This window comes from Lichenostomus cassidix, chromosome 1 (genome assembly GCF_008360975.1).
Source record: "Lichenostomus cassidix isolate B80296 chromosome 1, HeHo_3.0, whole genome shotgun sequence".
NCBI classification, from domain to species: domain Eukaryota; kingdom Metazoa; phylum Chordata; class Aves; order Passeriformes; family Meliphagidae; genus Lichenostomus; species Lichenostomus cassidix.
The window spans coordinates 103,847,143-103,857,785 of NC_139479.1; positions in this window are offsets into that span (position 1 = coordinate 103,847,143).

The following is a 10,643-nucleotide window of genomic DNA, read 5'->3' on the forward strand; positions in this document are numbered from 1 at the left end:
ACAAGAAGGAATGGCTTCAAACTGACAGAAAATAGGTCTAGATCAGATATAATGAAGAAATTCTTTCCTGTGAGGGTGGTGAGGCTCTGGCACAGGTTTCCCAGAGAAGCTGTGTGTGCCCCATCCCTGGAAGTGTCCAAGGCCAGGCTGGATGGAGCTCTGAGCAACCTGGGATAGTGGAAGGTGTCCCTGTCCATGGCAGGAGTGTTGGAATGAGATTATTTTTAGGGTCCCTTCCCAGACAAAGCTTTCTGTGATTCTATGATAACACTGTCTAGGTCATGCAACTGTTACTGTCAAAATGGGAAATGCTAATTACATGTGGCTGACATGTAATAGATTACAAAGGGGCATCTAAATTTTCTTTGCATCTACGAGATCTAGATATACATATTTAAATACTGTAGTCAATTTTGAGGGAAAAGTGATAAAGCAATCTGCTACTTTCATTTTTTCAGATTTGCAGATTGCTTGCTTTTTTTTCTCCCCCAGGATTTTTGATTCTGAGAAAGAATAAAATGTTTTTTCTGGTTTTTACTGGATTTAAAATTGATGATGTGTAACTGCAACTACACTAAGGAAGCTGTGTCTGTAGAAATAACATTAAAGTTATTAAAGTTGGTTGGGTTTTATGTTAAGGAAACTTCCACACAATACCTGTGGTTCTAAAACATCCTAAAATCACAATGCTTCTGGCTAAAGAATGGGTTTAAATTCCTAAAGTCTGCAAGGAAGTCTGTTTTTTTAAAAGTGCTTTTTTATTGTGTTGTGTGAAACAGCCCTCTGTTCACTTTTAGTTTACAATATTAAATGTGTTAGTATTGCTTGGATTCAAGTTCTAAAAAAATGATTTCATAAGGATGGTATGTTAAGACAGTGTGTTGGAATAAAGGGAACTAGGAATGCCAGTGGCCATAGCTCTCAAAGTAGATTAAATTCTGCAGTATAGTGGAAAAAACCAAAGATGCTACTAAATTACTATTGTTTGGTAGTGTAATAATATCACAAGCCAGTGGCACATCCTGTGGTGAAATGAAAGACAGAACTTTATTTGGTTTGTCACCTCCATTTAATTCGTGTCCCATACGGTTCCCATTGCCATAAAGTCCTTAAACCTCCAGGAATGTCTTGCAATCACTTGTTTACATACCATCTGCTTGAATGTTTATTTAAAGGACTGTTTTGCTCAATTACTGAGAACAAATTAATTTGCTGGTTGTAGTTATGTAATTAATTCTTTTCATAGGCCTTTCCTAAGGTAGCCACATCAGACACCTCCCAGTCCTTGCCTGCAGGAGCATCTTTCCCTGTTTCCTGTCTCAGTACTGGTAACACCTGAAAATTTGCTCTCTTCCCCTCCAACACCCTTGGTAACCACCCAGTTCCTTCCTCACTCACCTCAGACGTTTAACCCCAGCTCAGGTGTCACAAAAGATGCTGCCGCATGAGACAGTGCTGTGACAGAGGCAAAATTGCAGGCTGAAGTAGGATTGTTGGCAGAGCAATTTATTGGTAGCTCATGGAGTCAAGAGTAAAGCATGGACATGAAAAGGTAGAAAATCGGGAAGAAATTGGGTGTCAAACCCAGAGGTGGCAGAAAAAGTGCCTACCTGCATACTAAAAAATGGTCAAAAACTGGTTTGAGGGAGATATTACTTAGAACTGATGAAAAATGTGCATGATTATTAATAATCACTTAATGGCTAACAAGGGAAGGCTTATGCTGTTCTGTCCTGTTCTTTCCATCTACCTTAGTAACTCAGGAGTCAAACAGTGTCTTTTCCAATTCTTTAAAGTGTAGTCTTGGCATTAGGCTAGCATTAAGAAAACCTCATTGTAGCATTTGGTTTTACTCAGAACAATAAAGAAATGAAGGCAAGTACGTTATTTCCTGAGATACTGTATTGACTCCACATCAAGATGCTTCTGAGCAAAACCTGCAGTAACAAGAGGCTTACAGAGACTGGTCGTGGAACAACTCATATCTGCACCTCTATTGCAACAACTCTAGGATCTTCATCGTCATCTTCATCCTTATTTCAAAAGCAGAGTGCAATGCTGAGACAAAGCAGAAATAGGTTATGGGATAGAGGTGGCTTTTGCAGTCTAAATCACGTGGGTCATCTGTGTGGCCATACTCACAAAATTGATGAGGTACATTCCCATCTAGCCGTAATGAGAACTTGGGTAAGAATTCTTCCTGCCTCTTATCTGAAAATTTATTGTGCTTTTCTGTGTATTCTGAATACTTTCAAGCCAGTGTATTGGCTCCGTGGTCACTCAAGCACATAGCAGCCTTCATTGACTTCTGTTAAGGATAAAAAATATATCTGTATATAACATACATATGTGTGTATGTTACAAAGCATGGATTACTGTATTACATAGGTGAAGAAACATGGCTAAAGACTGGGTTTATTAGCCAAGGGTAGCCTAACTTCTTGTCTTATTTAATAACACCAGTTTGGTCCAGGGTCCTGAGCAGACCATTTCCAGCAATTCCTCTTTCAAATATTTTTTCTTCCTGATAAAGCAGAAAAAATAAGTACTCTGTGAAGCCAAATACCAGCTTTAAATGATAGGACTTCTTTAATCCACCTAAAGCAAGATGAAGTTATCAAAAAATAGTTTCAGGGTTTGCACCTTTTCAATGTTTTTTGCTAATCTGCTTTAAAAAAAAAACTACTGTGGGAAGACAGTTTAAGGGGACTGGGGCAGGAGAAATAGTGGTTTTGTGGCTTCCAGTAGGTAAAGTAATTAGAATTCAAAATCCAAGGCAGCCAGCCTTCAAAGTGAGAAGATCATAGACTGCAAATTATTCTGTGTAGAGCTGTGAATTGAAATAAACAATTATGGACTTCTCTCCCCAGATGGCTTTAAAAGGAGATCCTGAATAGATGTTTATGTAGGGTGCACTTCTGAAAATCAGTTGTGCTCCTTTCTGCCTAGAGCTTTGTTTGAAGTGCCATCACTTGAAGTTCTTTGTGTAGTTAATCTTGAGCAAGGACTTTGTACAGGTGACTGTATTTAAGGATAATTGGTCCTTCAGTGTGGAGATCAGTGAAGGGATAATACAGTGTCAGTCTGCACATAACTTTGGAACACGCAGTATTTCCTCTCCCTCAGCACAGTACAGGCTTCAAAGAGTTTGCACCTCCAAAAATGCAGCCAAAGCCCCGTGGGCAGCAGGGCAGGGAGGAGATTCTGCCCCTCTGCCCTGCTCTGCTGAGACCCCACCTGCAGTGCTGCATCAGCTCTGGGCTCCCAGCACAGCAAGGACAGGGAGCTGCTGGAGCCAGGCCAGAGGAGGAACCTAGGTGATCAGAGGGATAGAGCAGCTCTGCTGGGAGGAAAGGCTGGGAGAACTGGGATTGTTCAGCCTGGGGAAGGGAAGGCTGTGGGGTGACCTAATTGTGGCCTTCCAGTACCTGAAGGGAGCCTACAGGAAAGGGTTGCAAGGCAAGGCCTTTAAAAAGTGTTCAATACAGTCATGGGAATGATGCACTCACCTACACCACTAACCAGCAGGCAGGTCAAACTCATCTTCATTAGCCTGAAATCCTCTTGTAAATGTTTTTCCCAGCCGCAAATGAGCACTTATTTCTTTTATTACTGTATGTACTTATGAAGGTTTCTTTTACAGCAGTTTCATCTAAATTGGCCAGGTCTCAAAAATTGTATTTTCTCCTCATAATCAACTCTTGACAAGGGAAGGAGGGTAATTTTTGAAGTCAAGGTGCTGGTGCTTTATACTGAGAGCCAAAGGAACAGGAAGGAAAAGGCATGGCCTTTTTTCTCTTTTTTTAGCTTTTTAAATAAAGAGAATGAGATTTCTCACAGCAGTAACTAACAGGATCCTGCCCTTGGAGGAGGCAGTCAGCATCCACACAAGGCTTTTAGTGAGTCTCACTCAGCATCAGCTACCTCTGCAGCTGACTCCACTGAGACTTCACCCCGAGATGTGGGGGATGAGGATGAGTGGGAGGAAAACACATCTTTTCCAGTTCTCCCCAAACTAAGCTGTAATTCTGTGGTTTGAGACAGCCCCATCCAGGCCCCAAGAGCTGAGTTTCTTGCAGCAAGCCTATCTCTCTTTCCCTTCAGCCTCTGCTCCGAGAGGAACAGGGCTGAGCATGCCTTGTCCTTGTGCTGTCTCCCAGCACCTCCACCCGTCCTTGGGCTTGCAGGGAGAGGGCTGGGGGTGAAGAACAGCTTGTCCCCAGGGTGTGTTTTTCTGCTGGGTGACAGTGACCCACAGCAGAGCTGCCAGAAGGCTTTGGGGTCAGCCAGAGACACAAGCCTGGCCTGTTGCTCGTGAACAATTGCCATTGTTTTCTTTCACTGTGACAAATGGCCAAGGTTGTTGGCTTGTGCTTGTTTTTGTGCATGTTAAAATAACACAGTACTGAGAGAAGCCTTGGAGTTTTGGTGTGTGGGTCAAAGAAAGGCATTGATCCAACAGGGAAAGCAGACCAGTTATTGCTCCCAGTAATGTGATGGTATCTTTCAGTGCCAGAAAAATAAAACTAGTGGCCAGATGCTTCCATCCATTCCCTTACTTCTGTGCCACCCTATTCAACAGCCGCAACAAATCTGTTAATTAACTGCATTGATCAAAATTAAGTGCCTAATGTTTAAATTCAACATTTTAGCGTTTGGTGCTGCATCACGGTCAATGTAATCTCTTTTCTAGCTCTGGTTTCATACTGCATGTTGTTTAGCAGCTGAGGTTTTCCACAGAGGAAAAGTCAGATGACAAAAATATTCTTCTAAAAGCAGGTAATTTACACACAGTAATAGTTAGCATTTATTTGTAAAAACAACACCTGTGTGTCTGTGAATCTCAATCACAAGTATATTCATTGTTCTGTCTGGCCAAAGAGTTTTAAAGCAGATCCAGCAGTGACAGTGAGATACCTGGTTCAGTGTCATGGAATCACAGATTGGTTTGGGTTGGAAGGGACCTCAAAGCTCATCTCATTCCAACCCCATGAGCATGAGCAGTAAGCAGTGACACTTTCCACTAGACCAGGTTGCTTCAAGTCCCATCCAACCTGACCTTGAATGTTTCTAGGGATGGGGCAGCCACCCTCTCTCTGGGCAGCCTGTGCCAGTGTCTCATCACCCTCACTGTAAAAGATTTCTTCTTAATACCTAATCTAACTAGAGCCTGGTTTACTTTAAAACCATTACTCCTTGTCCTATCCCAAGCATAGCTAAAAAAGTTTTTTCCCATTTTTTGTCATCTTCAACAAGGCCTGAGCAGGCATTTCCAAAGGAGGTCACCATAGGGATGTTAATTCATGGTGAAAATCAGCTCAAGGCTTTGCCAATTTAGCTTTGATATTCTTCATGTTGTTATCAGAGAGGCAGATCCTAGACACTGCGTAGCTAACTGTGAAATGCAGCTTTTCACCCTGCTGAAAGCACACGGCTTAGTCATCATTTATATTATTTATATTAACCTTCCACTTCATTGCGTCAATTCTTCAGCACAGTGCCATTTTCTATAGGGCTTTGTGAACATTTCAGTTTCATTTGCTGATCATAGGCCTTTTTAAAGGTGTGATTGAGGCAAGACTAATCTTTTCTGAAAACTTGTCTGCAGTTGCGTGTTATCTCTTGAGAAAAAAATTACACATTTTACACAGCTGATATAAGCAGGGAAAATATCATTGCCCGGCAATGCAGATTTCAGACTCCTCTGATCACAAAGTGTCCCTCAGTTGCTAGTTTGGCACTGCTGATGTACACTCCTCAGGGTGAGGTGTCTGCTTCCTTTCTCACTGCTGGCAGCTGCAGCTCTGATGAGCTCCTGTACACCCTGCTCAGTGGGAGTGGGAACCCTCGGCACCAGCTCCCTGAGAACCCAGCCCATGGATCCAGCTTCCCCGAGAGGTTCGTGCTGGCAAAACCCTTCCCCTGAGCGGCCAAATGTGGTGAGCACTGGAGTCAGGCTGAGGAGAACCACAGATGGGAATTACCCCAAAATGAGGTTGTAAGCTGGTCAGGATGAGCAGAGCTTGTTGGGCCCCTGTGTGTCCATGTTGTTTCTCAGTGCAGGAGCAGACAGGCTGGTTAAACACCAAGCAGGGTTAAAAGACAGTATCTCTGGTTGCTCGTTCAGTGAGTTCCATCTACTGTGGGAATGAGGGGGAGGAGGAGGAAAGCACAGAGAAAAACCATATGTGATGGTCTGAGCAAAGACTGTCTCATCATGACTAACCACAAAGGGACAAACCACACTGCGCTGCTAACTTTAACTGCAGCATGGCAAACCAGGACACTTCATTTTGCAAACTGAGCTCCACAGGCTGCATTTTCTGCTGTGCCTTATTGCTGGCTTTAAGACATTTTTCAAAATTTTGAACTGAAACAGGAAAAACTAAAGATATTCCCTTCTTGCATCATATTCAGACGCAAGATCAGATCTGTCCAGAAACACATCATGTTAATATCTTTGCTTACACTTGGGCTCTCTCACTCCCTAACCAGGCTTGAGGTTTGCCCAACAAACAGGGACTGAATGATAATCTAGAAATGAGTAGCATGCACTGACTGCAGGCCACTGAGCAGCTCTTGCACTCACTGTTGTTCTCTCTCAGGCAAACACACACACACATAATCAGGGATCAGCTGAGGCAGGAATGCACCTTGGGAGATCACCTCGTCCAAACCCTGCCCAAAGCAAGACCAGCCAGAGCAGGTTGCTCAGGACCAGGTCCAGATGGGTTTTCAGTATCTCAAAGGTTGGATGCTCCACATCTTCTCTGAGTGTCCTCTTCCAGAAGATAAACACCACCACAGGAGAAAATTACAGAAAAAAGTACAGCAGCATGTAATGCACTAGTGCCACTAGTCGCTGCTTCACTGCTTTTTGGGAGGATTAATCCTCCCAAAAGTTGTCTGAAATGGATTGCAGGGCCCTTCAGACTTATTTTAAAAATATAGAGCCCAAAACACAAACAGAAGGTGTTTTGTACAGAACAGTCCTTGCTCTGGTAAATTCAAAATTGCCTGAGATCCACTGGGAACTACTTTTGTTGCCCACGATTTAAAGCAGTCCTGCTGAACAAGTCATTGGTAAACAAGTGTGGTGCCAGGTCACCTGTAATAGGGTGGCTTTTTCACTCCCTTGCAGAGGGATATCTGCTTGTGTTGCCCTGTAGATAAAGATAACCACCCTCTCCCTCCACAACTGCTGCATGAAATTAGTTGTAAATACTCCTTATTCCTTTATTTTTGCTTTGAGTCAGCTGTTTTATATCACAAGGTTGTATGCCACTTCCTTTTGGAACTGCTGAGCTTTGGGGCCACATTTTACCTCGTGGTATGTCCTGTGCAAAGAAATACACTGAAATTGGAAGCCTTGGGCTAGAACACTGATAGAAGAGGAGGAAGGGTAATATTTGCAGTCCCCTGCTTCCAAATTCCAGCATAAACTCTCAGCCTAGCACTAGCATTTATGAAAGCAGTGTAGAGCAACTCATCTGTTGTGTCACTTTCCCTTTATAAACTTTGCAAAGGTACACTCAGAAAGGATGAAGAGTCATTTTCAGGGAAGTGTTGAGATCAATCAAGACAGATCAGGCACACTGGGGGATGACAGTGTAATTGAAAAGACAACCTGAACACTAGAGTCCCTGTTGTTTGCAGGGCTTGTCTTCCCCACTATCAAATGGAGTATGCTTGACCCTCCTGGAGTGCTGCGTCCAGCTCTGGGGGTCTCAGCACAAGAAAAATATGGATGTATTGGAGTGAGTCCAAGGGGGATGGAGCACCTCTCTTGAGAGGAAAGGCTGGGAGAATTAGGGTTGATCAGCCCGGAAAAGAGAAGGCTTTGGGGTGACTTAATTGTGTACCTGAAGGGAGCTTACAGGAAAGTCAGAGAGGGACTTTTTACAAGGGCTTGGAGTGACAGGACAAGTGGGATGGATGTAAATTGACAGAGAGTATGTTTAGATGAAATAATAAGAAAAAATTCTTTACTGTGAGAGTGGTGAGGCACTGGCACAGGTTGTCCAGAGAAGCTGTGGATGTCCCATCCCTAGAAGTGTTCAGGGCCAGGCTGGATGGATCTCTGAGCAACCTGGCCTAGTGAAAGGTGTCCCTGCTCATGGCAGGAGGTTGGAAGATGATCTTTAACGTCCCTTTCCAACCCAGGCCATAATACTGTTCTTGCCCAAGTCCAGAAGCCTTCAGTCAGCAGTAATGGAACTCTACCAATACCTGCTCTCCAGGCAATCCAGACTCCAGGTGCAGCAGCTCTAGAAGTTGGTAGCCTTGTGCTAGTGCAGTGCTTTCCCAGCCAGCTGAGCCAAGAAAAGGCATCCCCTGTGCCCCATCTCCCCTTGTTCAGCACCAGAGGGCTGTCTCTCCACCGCAGCCACAGAGCCAGCTCTGGCCTTTTCCAGACCCTTCTGGGAGCTGCTCTTTAAAGAGGCACAAAACCAGCTGCAGCCTTTGCTCAGTCCCACTGGCTCCCAAGCAGCACCCACGGCTGGGCAGGGTGGAGGACAGTCAGACAGGACAGATATGAGTGGGTGTGTTTGTTCAGCTGGTTGGTGTGAGGTGGGCTGAGGAGGTGTGTGCTGCCAGCTCACACCCTGCCCTCCCTACGTGAAGGGAAGCAGTCATAACCTCGTTTTTACCGAGACACAGCCAGAGGGTCAGAGTGCTGTCACTGGCTTTATGCCTTCTCTAGTTTCTCCCTTTCCTTATGAAGCCTCCCCTGCTTTACAGGTGGGCAGGCACAGGTCCCTGGGCACTGTGTTTTGCTGGCTTTTTTCCACCCAAAGCAGCTCCCTGAGCTGACTCACAGTGTGGTCTGAGAAATGGTTGAGTTGATGCTGCTTCACAGGGCTGGTCCTGGGAACATGCACTGCTGGGCAGAGGGAAGGGCCCTGCTCTAGGCAATGCCCTCCTCCAGTATGGGAGCATTCCCTTACCCTTTGTGTATGGGAATAGGTTGTAGAGCAACAGCAAAAGAGCCAAACTGCTCCACAGACACAGCCAGGCACTCAGTTTAAAGTTTCAAAATCAGAATCATAGAATCATTTAGGTTGGAAAATACTTTTGAGATCATCAAGTCCAACCATTAGTCCAGCATTGCCAAGTCCCCCACAATACCAAGTGGTTCCTCAGTGCCACATCTACACATCTTTTAAATATCTCCAGAGATGGTGACTCCCTGGACACTCTATTCTGATGCCTTTAAGGGAAGAAATTTTCCCTAATGTGCAATCTAGACTTTCCATGGTGCAGCTAAGAGATGCTCCAGTTCCTCTTGTGCTGTCACTTGTCAGCTAGGAGAAGAGCCCAACCCCACGTGGCTACACCCTCCTCTCAGGGAGTTGTAGAGAGTGAGAAGGTTCCCCCTGAGCCTCATTTTTTCCAGGTTAAACACCCCCAGCTCCCTCACCAGACTTGTGCTCCAGACCCTTCCCCAGCTCCATTCCCTTCTCTGGACACACTTCAGCACTTTAACGCTCTTCTTGCAGAGAGGAACCCAAAACTGGACACAGGATTTGAGCTGTGGCCTCACCAGTGCCCAGCACAGGGGGACAATCCCTGCCCTGGTCCTGCTGCCACACTACTGCTGGTACAGGCCAGGTGCCATTGGCCTTCTTGGCTACCTGGGCACAGCTGGCTCATATTCAGCTGTACCAGCATCTCCACATCCTTTTCCCCGGGACAGCATTGCAGCCACTCTGCCTCAGCCTGTAGCTCTGCCTTGTTGTGACCCAAGGCAGGACCTGGCACTTGGCCTTGTTGAACTTCAGACCATTGGCCTCAGCCTATCAGTCCAGCCTGTCCAAAGACTTATTTTATTATCATTCATTCTGAAGGGTGAAGGTGGCTGAGAGGTGAACTTCACATATTATCAAAGGTGCACAATGTCTGGCAGGGTCGAATCCTGTATTATTTATGACAACTTTTTGCCTTTTCTCTAAAGCAAAATCTCAAACTGTAGCAACTCTAAAACCTCATTTGGAGATAGTGAATTTTTAATATGATCAGCCCTGATTGCATACCTGGTCAATCAATTAGTGCAGCAATGTGTCTGTCCTCATTGATGCCAAGGCCTGAAATACTACAGGATTCTCAGCAAGCAGCTTGTGCAATGATCACAAATAAGAGTGAAAATTTCTCTGGGGTGAAAATTAGGGTGGAATAAATTTAAGAGGTCCATTTTTGTTAAAATAAATTTTTGCAAACTACATTTGAATACATCTACACACAATGTTTTTTTGAGCTCACAAATAAACTAGAGCCTGCTTCTGTACTAGGATACTTGAGCATAGTCACCCTTTCCTAGGAGGAACAACTGAAGTTTGAAGCCTTGTCTAGATTAATCCCAAACCAATTCAATAGCTTAGTTTTTTTAGGACTTCACAAAAGATTTAGGCTGTCAGTGTTGCTATTTATTTAGTGACACACACACATGGAAAATAAAAGCCTGGATCATGGCATTAAAGACAACCTATAATTAAGCTGGCTTGACACACCATGCCAGAATAATCCATGTGACCTGTGGTATGGTCTTTTTCTCCAGGGCTTCTTGATGTTCACGTCTACATACAGTTAGATTGTGTGGAGTATGGTCATGTGTCTGGCTTACTCAGAGGATATGTGTTGCTTTG